Source organism: Schistocerca nitens, chromosome 11 (genome assembly GCF_023898315.1).
Source record: "Schistocerca nitens isolate TAMUIC-IGC-003100 chromosome 11, iqSchNite1.1, whole genome shotgun sequence".
NCBI lineage: Eukaryota > Metazoa > Arthropoda > Insecta > Orthoptera > Acrididae > Schistocerca > Schistocerca nitens.
Genome location: NC_064624.1, coordinates 58,697,977 through 58,717,549, shown reverse-complemented (window position 1 = coordinate 58,717,549; position 19,573 = coordinate 58,697,977). Strand labels below are relative to the sequence as shown.

Genomic DNA, 19,573 nt, shown 5'->3' with positions numbered 1-19,573 from the left:
TTGTGGATGTGATAATCACTCCCAAAAAAGTGATGAAAACAAAAGAGTTTGTCACATTATTTTTTTATTTTCAGTTAAACTTATCCCTCGAGGGAAGACTTGAACCGAGGACCTCTCGTTCCGCAGCTGCTCATGCTAACCACAGCACCACGGCACTCCTGAGCTCATCTCAACCTTGATGTTGCATATCTTGTGCATGGACTACTCAGTTTGTATATTTTGCTTATTTTTTTCATAGTTCCACACAACTTCTTCCCGTTTTCTCGATTGATCTGTGTTCAGTTTTTCAAGGCCTATCCACTGTGCCAACTTATAACTAAATCTGAGGGGGGTGTGATGGGGAGATTCCCTTGTAAGTATCAGTTTTCTATGAGTGACATTGGGTGCAATGGGTGAGTAAGCGATTGCAAGTTCCACGAGAAAAGGTGCTAAAAACAGCAACATATCTGTTCAATATGTTGTTTTGGCACAACGCTTTCAGACTCGCAGCCATATGTCATGAATCCATATAAAGACTGTAAAAAATGGTTTTCAATTACAGATTATCAAGGGCAAGACGAGTTGTTGAAAATGCCTTTGATATTCTAGCCAACCGTTTCCGAATATTATTGACAACTATTAAACTTGCCATAGACAAAGTGTAATTAATTACAGAAACACTTCGCATTTTACATAATTTTTTGATTGACGAAGCTGACAGCACATACGCGTCAACCAGAGACGTGGAAAATACGGAGTCTTGTACGATGGAGAAAGGGTCGTGGCGTGACGGTGCTCTGTGGGGTAGCATATACCGACAGAATGGAAACAGAATTGTGAAGGAAGCAAAGGAACTTCCGGGACAGTTACTGCGAATATTTTAATACGAGTGGTTTTGTCCCTTGGCAATGGGAGTTAATTAAGAACTTCAATTTTTGAATGGTAATGTATTTTCAAATTAATAAACACTAAATGCATACAGTTCAACAGTTATCATCCATTATTTGAGCTTCCATTACAATTTTCAGTATTTTACGTTTTGTGTCCCTCACAATCGTTGGATTTCTTATTCTGGCCAACTCTTCCACAATGAAGTGTCCCAAAGCATCATCCGGAGATGGGACTGGTGCCTTTTCAGTTAATTTTGAGTTCAAGTTATCCAGTACTGTATGTAGTAGGGGAGTACTATCACTTCCTCCAAATTTTTGGTGTCGTGGAATACGCACTGGAAGCCACTGGAGTACTAGGCACTTCAGATTCAGCACTATCGTTTACTACCACCACATCCAGATTCTGTAATGAAAAATTAGTGTTCAAGAGGACTGTTTAAGTTAGTTTAATTTCATTAACGGCTACTGTAAAGTTTGGAAGGTAGGAGACGAGATACTGGCAGAAATAAAGCTGTGAGTACCGGCCACGAGTCGTGCTTCGGTAGCTCAGATGGTAGAGCACTTGCCCGCTAAAGGCAAAGATCCCGAGTTCGAGTCTCGGTCGGGCACACAGTTTTAATCTGCCAGGAAGTTTCAACGGCTACTGTTATCAATAAAAGTAATGCTGGGAAGTTAAGATTTAATCTCGGTATTTGCAAGTTGAAATAAACTTATTTGTGTAGAAGTTTATGAACAGTACCTCAAGTGAGTCTTTTAGTTACATCAATTGTGATACCTGGGCCTTCACTATTCGATGTACATGATGGGCTATCAATCTAAGGGAAAAAAAAGTTTTAGTACATCATCAATTAGTACTTACAGTACAATAAAAAGTAAAAATGTAATTGACCTACTCTCATAATAAAAGTTTATGATCAGAGTCCTGTTCACTTCTAGCAGAGTGTTGACAGGCACCTTTCCAGTCCTGACAATTTCTTTAGCAGTTGTGAGGCACCTGAAAGTTTTCCTCATTTTAGTTGCACATTATACATCAGGTTGCTTTGAGCATGGCTGTGGAGGACAAACCAGTAACTATATGACACACTGTTGTGTGTAATATTTTATCAACATATAGCTGAAATTGTTCCCTGCAGATCTAATAATCTGATGTTTAATGATATGTGACTGATGACTTACAAGGATGCTAATAAACTGAACTGGCTACACAAATACTGAAGTGTTTTATTCTACGGTGTTTTCATTAAATGTTTTATTATAGCAACTGGAATTCATTTCAACATTAAATGGATCACAAGTACACATATTTCAAAAGAGAATTTCCAAATTGATGATCCTTATTGATAACGTATTTGGTTACTATGCATTGACAATATATCATTATCCATCTCAACAACCACTTATCACAAATGTTACCCAAAAAACTTACTGAAATCAAGTTTTCATGCCCTGGACAATTACTCAACATAGTTCTGCTCTAGTTATCTATTATTCACAGTGATTGATATTAAGCTGCTATCTGGTCTGGTTACACGTCAATGAAGGTGTGTTACTAAGCAAAAGTGATCAAGAATAAGCCGTTTTTGTAATGCAGGCAACACTGCCCAATCCACCGAACTGTGAGCTTTCTCTACACAATTTACAGCTAAGACATATCAAATTACTTCAGAACAATGAAAAGTGGAATGCACATCAATGTTTAGTGTCCAGTGGTAAGTAAACAGTAACTGTAGGGGTGTCATCTTGTCACTGAAGCAATTTTTTTGAAACATAAGTAATGAGTGAAATAAAGCCCAGAAGCAACAAAAATAATTGTGTAACTATAATGAAATAAATTTCATTTAAGCTGGAGACCAATTAAGTGGTTAAGTAATATGTAACCGGCCAGTGATGGGTCAAACTGCCTATCCACTAAAATAACCTCAAAAAAAAAAAAAAACTGAACACCATTGACCATCAGTGTGTGTTAATAGTTATAGGTAGCAGAAATGGTATATACGATTGTGTACTTTTTTGATTACTCTGGTCTTGCATTGGGAGAGAGCATTCATAATTTTTTACAAGACTTGGTACACAACATTCACTATATCTTAATCAGCACAGTTTACTTGAACAATGAAATATGAAAAGTACAGGGAGAGTTGGTAATGATGTTACCAACTTTGATAGACGACAGAGGGAGGAAAAGGTATCAGTTCGAGGTAAGAGACCCTACTTGAAAACCAGCAAAGCTGTAAGTCGTAAACGAAAATTGTTCTCATACCTCTGACAGAGAATCTCTTGTATTGTAATCTCTTTGCTTTCTGTATTTCTGGGAGGACATAGTACAGACCAAATAAATAAAAAAAAAAAAAATTGCAGTAAACATGGGCTTGGAAGTGCACACCTTAAGAGCTATAAGCGCTTGTTCTTGTTTGCTACTCGAAACATCTCTTCTACCGATTAAGTTTTCATAGTATGTGTTTTAGGACCCATATTTACCAGACTTTTTTTTTCTTGAATTTGTCCATACTACTACCTCCCAAATTATGGTAGGCAAAAACCTTGCAGTGGAAAATGCCATTTTCAAAGACATCAGAGTGATTTCCACTTATAGCTTCTGACTGTCATTTCTGGAAAAGGATCCCTTACTCCAAATAGATACATCTTCACGATCACAGAAACAACTGGAATATACTGTTAAGTATTTTCCTCCCAAAGAAGAAGATGTAGGGGTACTTCCACATTTTTACTTCCCACATCACTCCAGGGTTAAGTGATGCCGACACCGATGTCGGTGGCACCGAGTCGTCCGAAACTGCCGACACTGGAGAAGACCCTGCGGATTCCCCGTCAGATTATAATCTGAGGGCTTTGCAGCTGAGAGACATTCGCACACTACTTAACTGTAGCATACCAGAATACTCTCTTCCCCACGCCACCGACCCATACGGGGAACTGCCTACTTGCTGTAATAAAGCACAGGGTACAATGTGTACATACTATCCCACGGAGTAAAATACACGATCGACAACTCGTTTTATTCGGTTTAACCTCACCGCACTACCCGAGATATTTAACACTGAGTAGGTATATCGAATACATATGTACTCGTGTATCTGACTCGTGTAGCCCTCGAGTATTCTCACTTGTCGGTTATGGTCCTGGTATTACATTAACATGTTGCAGATTAAAAAGAAAGGCATATGTAGTTGAATTAGGTGTTGGGCTACACTGCAAACCAATCTCTTGCCACACATTTTGTCTGCATTCACCAGTGTCAGCTCCATGAACTTGGAATGAAATTGGCACCACATAATCCAACCCAGACCTCAGGCTATGTTACATATTAGTATGCCAACACAACCGAGAAATCTTGGAAGTGGGTGGTGGGGGTGGAAAGGAAGAAGGGAGGTGAGGGGAATTAGAACTAAAGCACTAACCCTTTATCACCAATATTTCTCATGCTAAGCACGAGTACAATGTCAGCAGAAACATATCTGAACAGTAATGTAGTGGAATTGATAAGTAAACTAAATCTAGAGTATATCGAGGATCTGAGCTGGAAAGCAGGAAGGATAGCAACTGATCAATTCTTTGGTGAATGGCAAAATAATTTTGATAATACACAACGAATCACTATGGGTAAAACTGATACTTGCTATAGTTACCACAACTTGCTTTTCTTCGTGCTGATACTAATGTGTCACATCATTTTGTGTGTTGGGGCAGAATGTGACTTCCCTTTGTGAAGATCATTTCTTTCTTTTACAGTGGGGGAGGTAATTGTCCTACTGAAGATATGTATACAAAATTGTACCACGTGACTAGTTTAGGTAGACATGCAAAGCAGCCACACTAAGGCCACTCCAACTACTGGGTATCTTATTGCCTCTAGGTACGTTCATAAATTAAAGAGGTATTGTTTGGCAAGTTCTTTTACTTCACAGAAAAGTTTCAATGTAAATTGTATGAGCACTGAAACACTATAATATGTTATAACAATGTGACTTTTCATGTGCTTAAATAAAACCTTTCAACATCTCAGAGACTGATCCCTCAATGATATACATATATGTCTGCTTGTGAGATGTCTGCTTGTGTCTGTATATGTGTGGATGGATATGTGTGTGTGTGTGTGTGCGCGCGAGTGTATACCCGTCCTTTTTCCCCCCTAAGGTAAGACTTTCCGCTCCCGGGATTGGAATGACTCCTTACCCTCTCCCTTAAAACCCACATCCTTTCATCTTTCCCTCTCCTTCCCTCTTTCCTGATGAGGCAAGTTTGTTGCGAAAGCTTGAATTTTGTGTGTATGTTTGTGTGTCTGTGGACCTGCCAGCACTTTCATTTGGTAAGTCACATCATCTTTGTTTATTCTTGTGCATTTTGTCTGCTACTGATGTGCGGATTAGCCGCGACAGCAGCTAAAACACCTACTTGGGCATCATCATTTGTTGCAGGGCGTGGTTGACGTTTCACATGTGGCTGAACACTTACTGTTTCCTTAAATAACGTAACTATCTGCCGAACGGTCCGGACAGTTGGATGGTGTGTGTGTGTGTGTGTGTGTGTGTGTGTGTGTGTGTGTGTGTGTGTGTGTGTGTGTGTGTGTGTGTGTGTGCGCGGGCGTGCCCGTGCTGAGTGTATACCTGTCCCTTTTTCCCCCTAAGGTAAGTCTTTCCGCTCCCGGGATTGGAATGACTCCTTACCCTCTCCCTTAAAACCCACATCCTTTCGTCTTTCCCTCTCCTTCCCTCTCTCCTGGTGAAGCAACCGTGGGTTGCGAAAGCTTGAAATGTGTGTGTTTTTTATTGTGTCTATCTACCAGTGCTTTCTCGTTTGGTAAGTCACAGCATCTTTGTTTTTTTTAAATATATTTTTCCCATGTGGAGTGTTTCTTTCTATCTATATATCCTTTCGTTTTTCCCTCTCCTTACCTCTTTCCTGATGAAGCAACCTCGGGTTGCGAAAGCTTGAAATGTGTGTGTGTGTGTTTTTTATTGTCTCTATCAACATACCAACACTTTCTCGTCTGATAAGTTACAGCATCATATATATAAACTTAAACAGTAACTTACATAACAGGTTACTAAGAAAAAAATTTATTGTTTCATAGAGACTGTATGTCATCACCTTTGAAAACTGTAAAATGGAAAAGCAAAGCCAGCAACTACACACAAATAATAGCAGGGATAAGAACCTCCAGCCACAATAAGAGTATTGTCCACAAAATGTGTAAATACCACAAAGGTTTCACTACATGCTTACTACGAATCACGGATTAATGTAGGTTCTAAATTAATAAATAAGACTTGCTGAAGGAGTGAACAATGATTATCACATAAATAGCTCAACAACTAAAGTAAAGGTGATGAATATTGAGTATGTTACTAGTAAGTAGTGGCTGTCATGTCTTAAAAGGGCTGAAAAATCTTGTACCACAGTCCAAACAGTTATGAGTACTTAGTATGTTGCACTCAGTCCTGCCTAAATTAAAAGTTAATATTCTGAGAAAACTCTCCAGTAAGGTGAAGTACTTTTAAATACAGAAGAAAACCTCCGGAATGATGGAATTAAATTTGTTTTCACAGCACTTAACATACTTTCTCTGCCAAGCATTTCTAGCTGACAAACATTTCAACTCTTTAACATATATTTAGCTGGTAAAGAAGCTGATCACTAAAATAACATCACTCTCAGCATAAACCACCACACATGAAGTGCCAGTTCAGATTACACTGTTAAACTCTCTGAGAACATGATATCTACCTGTGATATGAACTACCTTAAAGAAATACATGCTGTCATAATTAGTGTCACCGCTTTTTTCAGTCCTTAAATATATGCACCTTTATTGCACAGTGTTCAATTTTCTATTCGTGTATAGTTCATTTAAATGTACAACCTGAGTGTGAATTGTAAAGTTAGATGTAAAATACATAGGCCTATTTCATTCGTGAAGGATTTTAAGAAATTAAATCTGCAAAAAGTAGTGTGCAATTTCAATGAATCTGGCACCACATATCTGCAGCAATTACAGCCGTTATAGACGCAATGGAAAAATAAATGTACTAAATAGAGCTATTTTTCTATAACTGCCAGCTATGCTACATTCATTAAACACTTCTGGAGTTACTACCTGTAAGTCGAAACTACGTTTTCCTTCACTGATAAAACATGAAATTTGAGCAGTCTCTTCTTCCTACATTTAATAGCATATCTATGCTCAATATTCTATTAAATATTCGGTAAAATCTTTTTCTTCATCTCACGGCAGCACCAACAAACTTAACTTGGTCAAGTAGAAAGCACTGTTACAAACTGTTGTATATGAGAATAAAAAGTTCACTAAAAATACTTACAACACTGTTCGGAATATTATGCCGGCTTTCGCATGGTGTCATGAAGTCTTTCAGGAAACGTAAATAATCGCACGAACAAACTCTCGGTCTGCATACGGCGCCGGATGAGCCACTACTCTCGCTGTGGCGTATTTTGAGTTCAGCGCCGTAGTGAAAGCGCAAAATTGAGAATTTTGCCTTGCAGTCATCGGTGGTAATACCTTGTAAGACTTGCGCAACTTTCGTTGCTACACGTTCCAATCTCTCTTTCCTTGCATTCTAGAAAAACCACACGAGGTTTCAATGATAGTTCTCTACACTTCCATGTATCTACTGGTGTCTATACGTAATATAAACATATAAGGACCACAAAGAATGTTACAGAAGTTACAAATTTACCTTGTCGTACAGCGGATGTTCTGCATCTATTAATACGTTTTCGTCCTAATCTGCAGAAATCAGGGCAGTGATGGAATTGTTTGTCCATTGCAATTCTAAAAAGTACCACGGGATTATAAAATACAAATAATTTATATACATATATATTGTGACAATACCAAAAAGTGGGGTTCATTTATTAACAAGTGACGATGAATACTCACTATCAGAGTTCCGCTCAAAAATTTGCTGTGTGTCTTCTGCTGGAAATCCACAAACGTAAACAAATATGACGCATCTTCAGCTTACTCACTTGTGTAGTATTCCAAATTTGACGGTGATTCTGCACTGTGCCAGCTCCTCGTAATGTAGGGGATCGCCGCGAGGTGGCAGCAGCTGCCGCACTGGCGAGCGGCCGGTCGGAGGTAATATGGAGTACCGTCGACAGAAGGTAGGTGTGAACTCTAGACGAACGGCAGTTGCACTGCCATCTTTCGAGGGCGAGATGCAACAGCTGTGTTTCTCGTCATTCGATTGAACACAGTTATTTCATTTCGCATGGATGTTTGTGTAAAATTCTTTCAGATACATGTACAAAACGCCTACAAATGTTTAGCTCACTATTGAATTTGCGGATAGAAAAATTATATTCTACATTTTTATGATGAGAATGTTATACTCGTTAGCACTAGTGAAAGCCAATGGTATATAGATCTCACCCGTAGAAACAGTTGGTAATTGTAAATGATTGTAAATATTCATATTTCTGTTTCTCAAATTTTTGAAGGCGAAGAACCCTGGTTAAGGGATCTTAGCTTAAATGAAATTGACAATTTGTACGATGCGCCAACATTGTTAAAGATTTACGCTTATTTAAGCTCAGAGATGGCTACTGGCCCAACTTACGAACAAATTGTTAGACGCCGATGTGGTCACGCTAAAGGTGCTTGGAAGCGCGACTCATTTGATGTCTGTGCAGTGATGCAGTGGTTTACTAACATATTTGTCAGATATTCCAAATCGGCAGATGACATCGGAGTGCAATTATGGAAACCACAACTCTCTTCCATAGTCAGTTCCCCTATAGCATGTTTCCGTTCACGAATGACTACTGAAAGCAAACAACAAATAGATTTCATATAACTAAAGCGATGACATTAAGCGTTACTGACTCTAGTTAATCATAATAATGTCGTAGTTTTATAAGCAAATTTTTATTGTGCGGGTCCAAAACACATACATGGCTGTATGACCTGCAAGCCAAAACTCACAATAAATAAATATACAAGACGACGAAGATGCTTTCATTTTGATTGTGTGTCTACCGTGTATTAATAATGCAGCAGCACATATTACAGTTTTCTCGTCTCTAGACGTGACGTATCAAACACTATGGCCATTTCAACTTTACAGGCAGATTAAAATTGTGTGCCGCACCGAGACTCGAAATCGGGATCTGTGCCTTTCACGGGCAACTGCTGTATCATCTGAGCTACACAAGCACGACTCACGCCCCCTCCTCACAACTTTACTTCTACCAGTACCTCGTCTCCTGCTTTCAAAACTTCACAAAAGCTTTTCTGGAACCTAGGAGAACTAGCACTCCTGGAAGAAAGGATATTGCGGGGACATGGCTAAGCCACAGCCTGGGGGATGTTTCCAGAATGAGATTTCCACTTTGCATCGGAGTGTGCACTGTTACGAAACATTCCTGGCAGATTAAAATTGTGTGTCGGACCGAGACTCGAACTCCGGATCTTTGACGTTCACGGAGAAGTGCTCTATGATCTGTGCTTTAGATAGAAAATTCCAGCAATGCTTTGGTACGGAAGGAAGCCAAATAAGAAGAAATTGTGTGTTTTTGCTTGTCACACATCTTGGACATTCCAATGAAACTATTGCCAAGTAAGTTTGACATTAGGTCATTAAAATGTTTCATGACTCGATGTTGTCCAAATGGTTACAGGTTATGTTCTCCCTAACAACACAAGATTGTATTTGTAATAGATATAATTTTTGAAGAAGATAAGTTTCTATTTGAAGGTGAAAGTAGTGATAGCTGGATATTGAAGAAGGAGGTTCAGATGGACAATATAACACACAATATAGCAGACAACAATGACACCAGAATAAAACCAACTCTGAGGAAACTGAACAAACTGTTGAAGGTAACTGTGAGCCCTAGACTTCAGGAGAGGTGAAGGATACAGAACCCTTGCAGGAAAACAATAGAATGACAAGAAAGCCTACGTACTTTGAGGGTTATGCAGTTTTAACTCTGAATGCAGAAGCTTTTATGGAAAACTTAGCTCAGAATTTTGAACATGTGAAGGGTAAGCACAATAAAGAAGAATGGAAAAAAACAATAAAGGAAAAGTTGAACAGTCTGTCATCTAATGGAAGTTGGACTTATTCATTGTTTGCAGAAAATAAAAGAGCCATTGACAGTGTACAAAGTAAAAAAAAAGGTGCATCTGGAAATATTGAAAGTTATAAGGCACATTTAGTAGTGCTCAGGTAAAAGGATATGGCTATGAGAAGACATACGCTTCTGTCGTGTGACACACACAGCAGTGAAAACCTCTCTTAGTATGGTGAATGAACATGATTTGTGTGTGGAACAAATGGATGTACTAACTGCATTCCTGCATGGAGAACTGACTGAAGAAATTTAGAGTGTTCCTCAAGGTATAAAGATCAAGTAAGGACTCGTTTCCAAACTCAATAATGCTTTATATGGACTGAAGCAAGCACCAAGAATTTGGAACTGTACATTTGACAGTTTCTTGAAGAAAATCTGGTTTCAACAGTCTAAAGTTGACGTGTGTCTCTGTTGAAAGCACTGATAATTATAATACATCTTTGTTACTGTTTGTAGATGATATTCTAACTAATCAGTGTTGTAAAAGGGAAATATATAGATATACTTTAAAATAATGAAACACTTCAGACTTTGACTGAAGAGTATAAGCTACTGTTTCTTTTTTTTTTTTTGTTTTTTTTTTTTGTCATCAGTCTACTGACTGGTTTGATGCGGCCCGCCACAAATTCCTTTCCTGTGCTAACCTCTTCATCTCAGAATAGCACTTGCAACCTACGTCCTCAATTATTTGCTTGACGTATTCCAATCTCTGTCTTCCTCTACAGTTTTTGCCCTCTACAGCTCCCTCTAGTACCATGGAAGTCATACCCTCATGTCTTAGCAGATGTCCTATCATCCTGTCCCTTCTCCTTATCAGTGTTTTCCACATATACCTTTCCTCTCCGATTCTGCGTAGAACCTCCTCATTCCTTACCTTATCAGTCCACCTAATTTTCAACATTCGTCTACAGCACCACATCTCAAATGCTTCGATTCTCTTCTGTTCCGGTTTTCCCACAGTCCATGTTTCACTACCATACAATGCTGTACTCCAGACGTACATCCTCAGAAATTTCTTCCTCAAATTAAGGCCGGTATCTGATATTAGTAGACTTCTCTTGGCCAGAAATGCCTTTTTTGCCATAGCGAGTCTGCTTTTGATGTCCTCCTTGCTCCGTCCGTCATTGGTTATTTTACTGCCTAGGTAGCAGAATTCCTTATTTTCATTGACTTTGTGGCCATCAATCCTGATGTTAAGTTTCTCGCTGTTTCTGCTACTTCTCATTACCTTCGTCTTTCTCCGATTTACTCTCAAACCATACTGTGTACTCATTAGACTGTTCATTCCGTTCAGCAGATCATTTAATTCTTCTTCACTTTGACTCATGATAGCAATGTCATCAGCGAATCGTATCACTGATATCCTTTCACCTTGTATTTTAATTCCACTCCTGAACCTTTCTTTTATTTCCATCATTGCTTCCTCGATGTACAGATTGAAGAGTAGGGGCGAAAGGCTGCAGCCTTGTCTTACACCCTTCTTAATACGGGCACTTCGTTCTCGATCGTCCACTCTTTTTATTCCCTCTTGGTTGTTGTACATATTGTATATGCCCCGTCTCTCCATATAGCTTACCGCTACTTTTTTCAGAATCTCGAACAGCTTGCACCATTTTATATTGTCGAACGCTTTTTCCAGGTCGACAAATCCTATGAAAGTGTCTTGATTTTTCTTTAGCCTTGCTTCCATTATTAGAGGTAACGTCAGAATTGCCTCTCTCGTCCCTTTACTTTTCCTAAAGCCAAACTGATCGTCACCTAGCGCATTCTCAATTTTCTTTTCCATTCTTCTGTATATTATTCTTGTAAGCAGCTTCGATGCATGAGCTGTTAAGCTGATTGTGCGATAATTCTCGCACTTGTCAGCTCTTGCCGTCTTCGGAATTGTGTGGATGATGCTTTTCCGAAAGTCAGATGGTATATCGCCAGACTCATATATTCTACACACCAACGTGAATAGTCGTTTTGTTGCCACTTCCCCCAATGATTTTAGAAATTCTGATGGAATGTTATCTATCCCTTCTGCCTTATTTGACCGTAAGTCCTCCAAAGCTCTTTTAAATTCCGATTAATACTGGATCCCCTATCTCTTCTAAATCGACTCCTGTTTCTTCTTCTATCGCATCAGACAAATCTTCACCCTCATAGAGGCTTTCAATGTATTCTTTCCACCTATCTGCTCTCTCCTCTGCATTTAACAGTGGAATTCCTGTTGCACTCCTAATGTTACCACCGTTGCTTTTAATGTCACCAAAGGTTGTTTTGACTTTCCTGTATGCTGAGTCTGTCCTTCCGAGAAATCATGTTTTTCGATGTCTTCACATTTTTCCTGCAGCCATTTCGTCTTAGCTTCCCTGCACTTCCTATTTATTTCATTCCTCAGCGACTTGTATTTCTGTATTCCTGATTTTCGCGGAACATGTTTGTACTTCCTCCTTTCATCAATTAACTGAAGTATTTCTTCTGTTACCCATGGTTTCTTCGCAGCTACCTTCTTTGTACCTATGTTTTCCTTCCCAACTTCTGTGATGGCCCTTTTTAGAGATGTCCATTCCTCTTTAACTGTACTGCCTACTGCGCTATTCGTTATTGCTGTATCTATAGCGTTAGAGAACTTCAAACGTATTTCGTCATTCCTTAGTACTTCCGTATCCCACTTATTTGCGTATTGATTCTTCCTGACTAATGTCTTGAACTTCAGCCTACTCTTCATCACTACTATATTGTGATCTGAGTCTATATCTGCTCCTGGGTACGCCTTACAATCCAGTATCTGATTTCGGAATCTCTGTCTGACCATGATGTAATCTAATTGAAATCTTCCCGTATCTCCCGGCCTTTTCCAAGTATACCTCCTCCTCTACTGTAAAGTAAGTATACTCATCAGTGAAAGTTACTATATATTTCTTTCCTTAAAAAGAAAAAGGAGGATATAAGATGAACATCAACAAAAGCAAAACGAGGATAATGGAATGTAGTCAAATTAAATCGGGTGATGCTGAGGGGATTAGATTAGGAAATGAGACACTTAAAGTAGTAAAGGAGTTTTGCTATTTAGGGAGTAAAATAACTGATGATGGTCGAAGTAGAGAGGATATAAAATGTAGACTGGCAATGGCAAGGAAATCGTTTCTGAAGAAGAGAAATTTGTTAACATCGAGTATAGATTTAAGTGTCAGGAAGTCGTTTCTGAAAGTTGGGTTGGGTTCTTTGGAGGAGACCAGACATCGAGGTCATCGGTCTCATCGGATTAGGGAAGGACGGGGAAGGAAGTCGGCCGTGCCCTTTCAAAGGAACCATCCCGGCATTTGCCTGGAGCGATTTAGGGAAATCATGGAAAACCTAAATCAGGATGGCCGGACGCGGGATTGAACCGTCGTCCTCCCGAATGCGAGTCCAGTGTCTAACCACTGCGCCACCTCGCTCGGTGTTTCTGAAAGTAAATGTATGGAGTGTAGCCATGTATGGAAGTGAAACATGGACGATAACCAGTTTGGACAAGAAGAGAATAGAAGCTTGCGAAATGTGGTGCTACAGAAGAATGCTGAAGATAAGGTGGGTAGATCACGTAACTAATGAGGAGGTATTGAATAGGATTGGGGAGAAGAGAAGTTTGTGGCACAACTTGACTAGAAGAAGGGATCGGTTGGTAGGACATATTTTGAGGCATCAAGGGATCACAAATTTAGCATTGGAGGGCAGCGTGGAGGGTAAAAATCGTAGAGGGAGACCAAGAGATCAATACACTAAGCAGATTCAGAAGGATGTAGGTTGCAGTAGGTACTGGGAGATGAAGAAGCTTGCACAGGATAGAGTAGCATGGAGAGCTGTATCAAACCAGTCTCAGGACTGAAGACCACAACAACAACAACAAGAACAACAACAACAAAAAGAAAAAGGCATTATAAGACCAAACACATTACTATGTATCATTTCAAGTGATTTTTTGGCTCAAACATGAGATTAAATATGTGGTAATTGTGATTGTTTATTCTATATGAAGATCAAACATTATTTATCGTTTAGAAAACTTTACTTCGTCCAAACCCTCTGCTAGATAACGAAGTTCCTTCATATTTTCGAAGTTCACATGCTATAAGCGTTTATACCACAACTCTACACTACTGGTCAGAAACACATGCACTGCCCGTAGAACTCTCAGTTTGTTTGAACAAAAGAGTATATAAGCCTGAATCTTTTTTTGTGAGGTATAACTAGCCACTTCTGGCTTACACACTGGCTATAAGTTATTTAGTAAATATTACACTAAAAGAACATCTCATTTTTATTTAACATATTGATGACACACGGTTTTACATTGTGTAGCGGGGCTTTGAATTTCGCCGCGCTACACTCGTTCCCTCAGATAAAAAATATCCCGTCGCAGCGATATGAGCGCTCGACGGCAGAGAAAATACTAAAATGGTAACACTTTTTTTTTGTTTTCTATCCGTTTCAATTGTCTCTTGATAGCCGAAGCTTAAGGCAGGCGTGATCTGATGCTGACGTAAAAACTTAATGGCTAATCTTGATCTGATTGTAATGTGTAGACATTGTGGAGGTTGTTAAGAAATTCGGTGGATGGAAGTAGCAAAGTGAATTAAATTGCATACAGTATCAAGATGATTTTAATTGGTATAAATTAGTGATTCCTGGACTATTGCAAGATTTCGGAGCAGATTTTTCACGCTGAAATGAAGGAGATTTTTGAAGACCTGGACGCCGCCCGAAAGAAGATAAGTTAACCTGGTAAAGGATGATCTCTCATCTACGCCACTTCCCCCTGTCAGTTGCATTCTGTTTCTTTTCAGTAATTTTGTGGTGAAAATTGGTTTAACTTTTGTTCAAAAACGCCACAAGGACCACCCCAACAATAGCTTTTCCGAATAACGAAGTCCGATAGCTTTTCTGTAATACAAATTCCGATTTGCTTTTCATTCTTTCCCTTTTTCACGGTCTCTCTTCTCCCATTTATTTTTTTATTAACCACTACAACTGGCTCCCGCGACAGGACGCAATTTTCGGATGTGTCGTTTTTGAGCAAATTTGAAACTTTAATTTGTATTTTTTCCCAACAGAGAATAACCAAAAATCCTGAAGTTTAAAGGGTAACGAAAACACCAACTTTATTGTACAAATGATTATACAACAATATTGTAAAGAATTTTTGTAACTAATTCAATCTGTTTTCTTTTCATGGCATATATTGATGCAAAACTGTTATTGTGAGACCTTTTGGTGATTATCCGATGGAGATGTATTAAGAAAATCCATATTTTGACGAATACGATTTACGCAGAAGTGATTGACCAGCCGCTGCAGGACAGAAAATTTAATGGTGAGTCACACAATTATGTTTCATTCAAGCATTCAATAGCCAACTGCAGAATCCATTTTTCCCTTTCCACACATCCGGTAGTTTTCTTCTAGATTTTTCCAAAATTATCTATCTCTATTGTAGTTTGAGGTAATTGTAGTATTGTTGTAGCTGCATATGAATATCGTGAATTTGACCGCCAAGCAGTCACTTGTTACGAAAAATTTTGTCCGCCCTGCTGCATCTTTCTCAACCATTGTGAGCAATCATTTACATTGACGAGAAAATATTTCAACCTAAATTTGAGTCAAATCTTTATTAGTCAGATTTATATTTTTCCCTTTTTGACTTACGATTATACATCCTATTAGAATGGAACACGGTAAGGTAGAGATAGTTTCAGCAGATGAGTTGAGTGAAGTAGATTCATCGTTCAACCAGCAAGAAAGTCCGCGTTTCCCTCCATGGACGAGTTCACAGATCAATGCAATGATTTTGCCTCAAACTCGCAACATTTGTGATAATACACAGATGGCGACTTTAAATGACGAAATGTGTAATGGACGCGAGACTAGACCGTCAGCACCATTGTTAACATCAATGTCAGAACAGAATATGAGACAAATTCAGCAATGTGGCCCAAATCGGACACAGGAGACTGACAAACTGGACCGACTATTCGAGTTATTTGCAGACATGAAACGAGACGTTAGTCAGAAAATTGACGCAAAACTGGACGCACTTGGTCAGGACTTTAAACAAAGGCTAGATAAAAGCGATGAAAAATTTGACGTATTAAACCGTACTATGACCGAAAATTTTGAACGAACGACGAAACAGATGACAGAATTAAATAACACCACTCAAAAGCTCAGCCAGAGATTTGAGACTTTGTCCAACCGAGTCACTAAACAGGAAGAAACTTTGGTTACATTCACACATGAAACAAAAAACAATATCACCCGATGTGAGAATCAGTTAACTCAAATAGTTAATGTGCAGCAGGAAGTGAACACTCGTGTGGAAGAGTTAGCTCAGGCCCACACTTCAGCTAGTTCCACCCAAGAAAACCTGACTGAAGAAGTGGGAAATATTACCCAACAGCTCACAATGGTAGTTCTTGAACAAACCCACCTCAAAGAAAAGATAGAAAAACTAGAAGATCGAGCGGACCTCGCGTCACTAAACAACGACACCAACATGGCCGAAAGAATTGTACATGAATGTAAATTGTGTGACGACTATCTGGAGGCCGGCCGAAGTGGCCGCGCGGTTCTGGCGCTGCAGTCTGGAACCGCGAGACCGCTACGGTCGCAGGTTCGAATCCTGCCTCGGGCATGGATGTGTGTGCTGTCCTTAGGTTAGTTAGGTTTAACTAGTTCTAAGTTCTAGGGGACTAATGACCTCAGCAGTTGAGTCCCATAGTGCTCAGAGCCATTGAACCATTTGACTATCTGGACAAAAAACTTGAAGCAATTACAGAAGACATACTTTCAAAAACAAAGACACATGCTGAAGACGAGACAAAACACATAGAAGACGAAGTGACAAAATTACGAGACAATGTTGTGCCGTGTTTGGCGATTGGTGCAAATGCATCGTCAGGGAACCACAAAGCAGCTAAAACCATGGCTAATGACACAGACAGAACACCTATTGTGGAATCACCTATGTCCAATCAAAATTACAATGTGCCCCTTCTTTTCCACGAAACGAGCAATATTATGGTACGACACCTAGAGTAGCAAGTGACACAAACTTCGTCAATACAGTTATGCCAACCGGCATGGCCGATGACACGTTTGTAAGACATGGGTATTTTCAGACATTTTCCAGTGAGGACAAGCACAAAGTCCACCCTATTGTGTTTATTAGATCATTTGACGGTGTTTTTCCACGTAGTTGGTCAGAAGTCGATAAAATCAGATACGTCACCAATCTCATGAGAGGACGAGCAGCTTTGTGGGGTGCCGTTATGAAGCGGTGGTGCCTTACGTTTGAACAGTTCGAACAAGCCTTCTTGGACGAATTCTGGTCCGAGAATGAGCAACAGAGTCTAAGGAGAGAAGTGTGCAACCCCGAGACCTATGACCCTAAAAAAGAGACATTAAGACAATACTTTGAGAAGAACCTAGACACGACACTGTACTGGTCCAAACCAGCCGACTTGCCAGCGATAATTGACACTTTAAAGAGCCACTTACCCTTTCCACACCGAGACAGATTAATAGGAGTACCGGAGAATGACGTTAAGACTTTCTTAAACTTCTTAGATCATATGGACGTAGTTTACAGAGGCGATTCACGCCATTCAAATTTTACGCATATTAGTAAACAAAATCAGCACCCACCCCAAAGGAACCGTAGTGACGGTTTTTGGTGGAACCATCCGTCCGCGCCGCGACACAGTACGATGCCTGCGCGCGAAACATATTCAAATGGAAACGTGTATGACAGTAGGAACAACAGCAGAAATTCGTGGAATAATAATAATAATAATAATAATAATAACAATAACTATCACCCATATCAAAATGGTAACTACATGCCAAATGAAAATCACAGACAGTACAACAACAACAGCAATAGGAGATGTGAGAATAACCGGTACAACCCGGGCTACTTTGACAGGAACATTCCATATAACAGACATAATTACCACCAAACCAATAACAATCCTAACAATCACCGACAGAATATGTGGAACACACAAAATTGACGCATGACAAATCATGACCCTCCACGGAATCCGCCGCCGTTTCCCAGTACAGTCACGCACTCCCCGCCACGTAGTAGCAATAACCATTGCGGCGCGCCATCAGCTGACGCGTGGGCGCCAACCGGCCGGAATGTAAACATAGTGGAGCTGGTCAATGAACCCGGCCAAACACAGCAGACGACGGAAAACAGTCGACGACCGAGCTAAGCGCTCGTGCTTCGGTCGTGAGGTGTTGTAAGAGCGCAACGGCTGAGACGGTTTGTTTCCTCAGGTACGATGACAAAATGACAGCAGAACAGGAATTAACCGACGAGATAAACATTAAATCAGGCAGTTGTGTTAAAGAATTCATACAAGCTACGGCATGGGTTAAGTTTAACGATTATGATGTACAAATTTTATTCGATATTGGTGCTGCTGCAAGTGTGATGTCAACCGCGTTCTATAAGGAATTGAAACAAATTATAAACATACCCACATTACCTGTACAGAATTGTCACGTGGTTAGTGCCACAGGTACTAAATCTAAGAACATACGCATGCAAGCCCTTGTTAACTTCACATTTTCCAATACACAGTTCAAGTGTAATTTTCTGATTGTAGACAAGCTTATCGTACACTGCATCCTAGGGATGGATTTCTTGAATGAACACTAAGCAATCATAGATTTAAGTAATGGCATATGTCAATTATCTGTAGGAGAACAATTAATGTTGAACTCAATAAGACGATTGAACCACGACAAAAACATTACGAAGTAAGTAAATTTCAATTGGTATATCCTACCATAGTTAGTGTATGTAATTTAACACCTGAAGATTCAGACTATCAGGAGATGGAGCAGGACTTATTGTATCAAAAATGTGTCGAATCTGACTACTTAACGAAACCACAGCAAGAAAAATTGTACAAATTATTATGTGATTATGCACAAGTTTTTAGTGAGAGGCCTGGTGTAATCAGAGGTTATAGCTACAAAATGGATGTTAAGCCACATAAGACTTATTGTAGGACACATTATAATATTCCATGGGCGAAGAAACCTGTAGTTTTACGTGAAATCGAGCGTATGTTGACCTGGGGTGTCATAGAAAAATCACATTCCCCTTATTGCAGTCCTATCCTGGCGGTAGGCAAGCAAGATGGCAATGTCAGATTGGTGCTAGACGCACGTGAAATCAACAAATTATACCTGTTAACACAAGACCCGTCAACTTGGACGAACAGTTGCTCAAATTTTAAAATGTACAATACCTAACTAATATTGACCTCCGCTTATCGTACTGGCAGGTGTCCCTTCACAATGACAGCCGTAAATACACTGCTTTCCTTTGTGAAGGACGCAGTTATCAGTTTTGTGTGTTGCCTTTTGGTTTGCGTGTTCATCGAGGCGCTTGACGCCGTTCTCGGCCCGTGTTTGTTGTCACGCGTCACGGCGTACGTCGATGACATCGTCGTGGCAACAAATACGTGGGAGGAACATATTGATCTGTTACAGCAAATTTTATTTAAATTTTCACAAGCTGGAGTCACAGTAAATCTTTCGAAGTC

The 19,573-nt window shown here is 39.6% G+C and overlaps 1 long non-coding RNA gene across 1 annotated transcript; it reads right to left on the bottom strand.

Moving 5' to 3' along the window:
• Positions 1-922: 922 nt before the first annotated feature.
• On the bottom strand, positions 923-7,976 carry LOC126213433 (uncharacterized). The gene is made up of 6 exons (XR_007541168.1): positions 7,789-7,976; positions 7,586-7,680; positions 7,208-7,465; positions 1,763-1,863; positions 1,609-1,684; positions 923-1,272 (listed from the first exon to the last, which is right to left on the bottom strand). It is a non-coding gene; the product is annotated as an uncharacterized LOC126213433 (long non-coding RNA).
• Between the last annotated feature and the right edge of the window lie 11,597 nt (positions 7,977-19,573).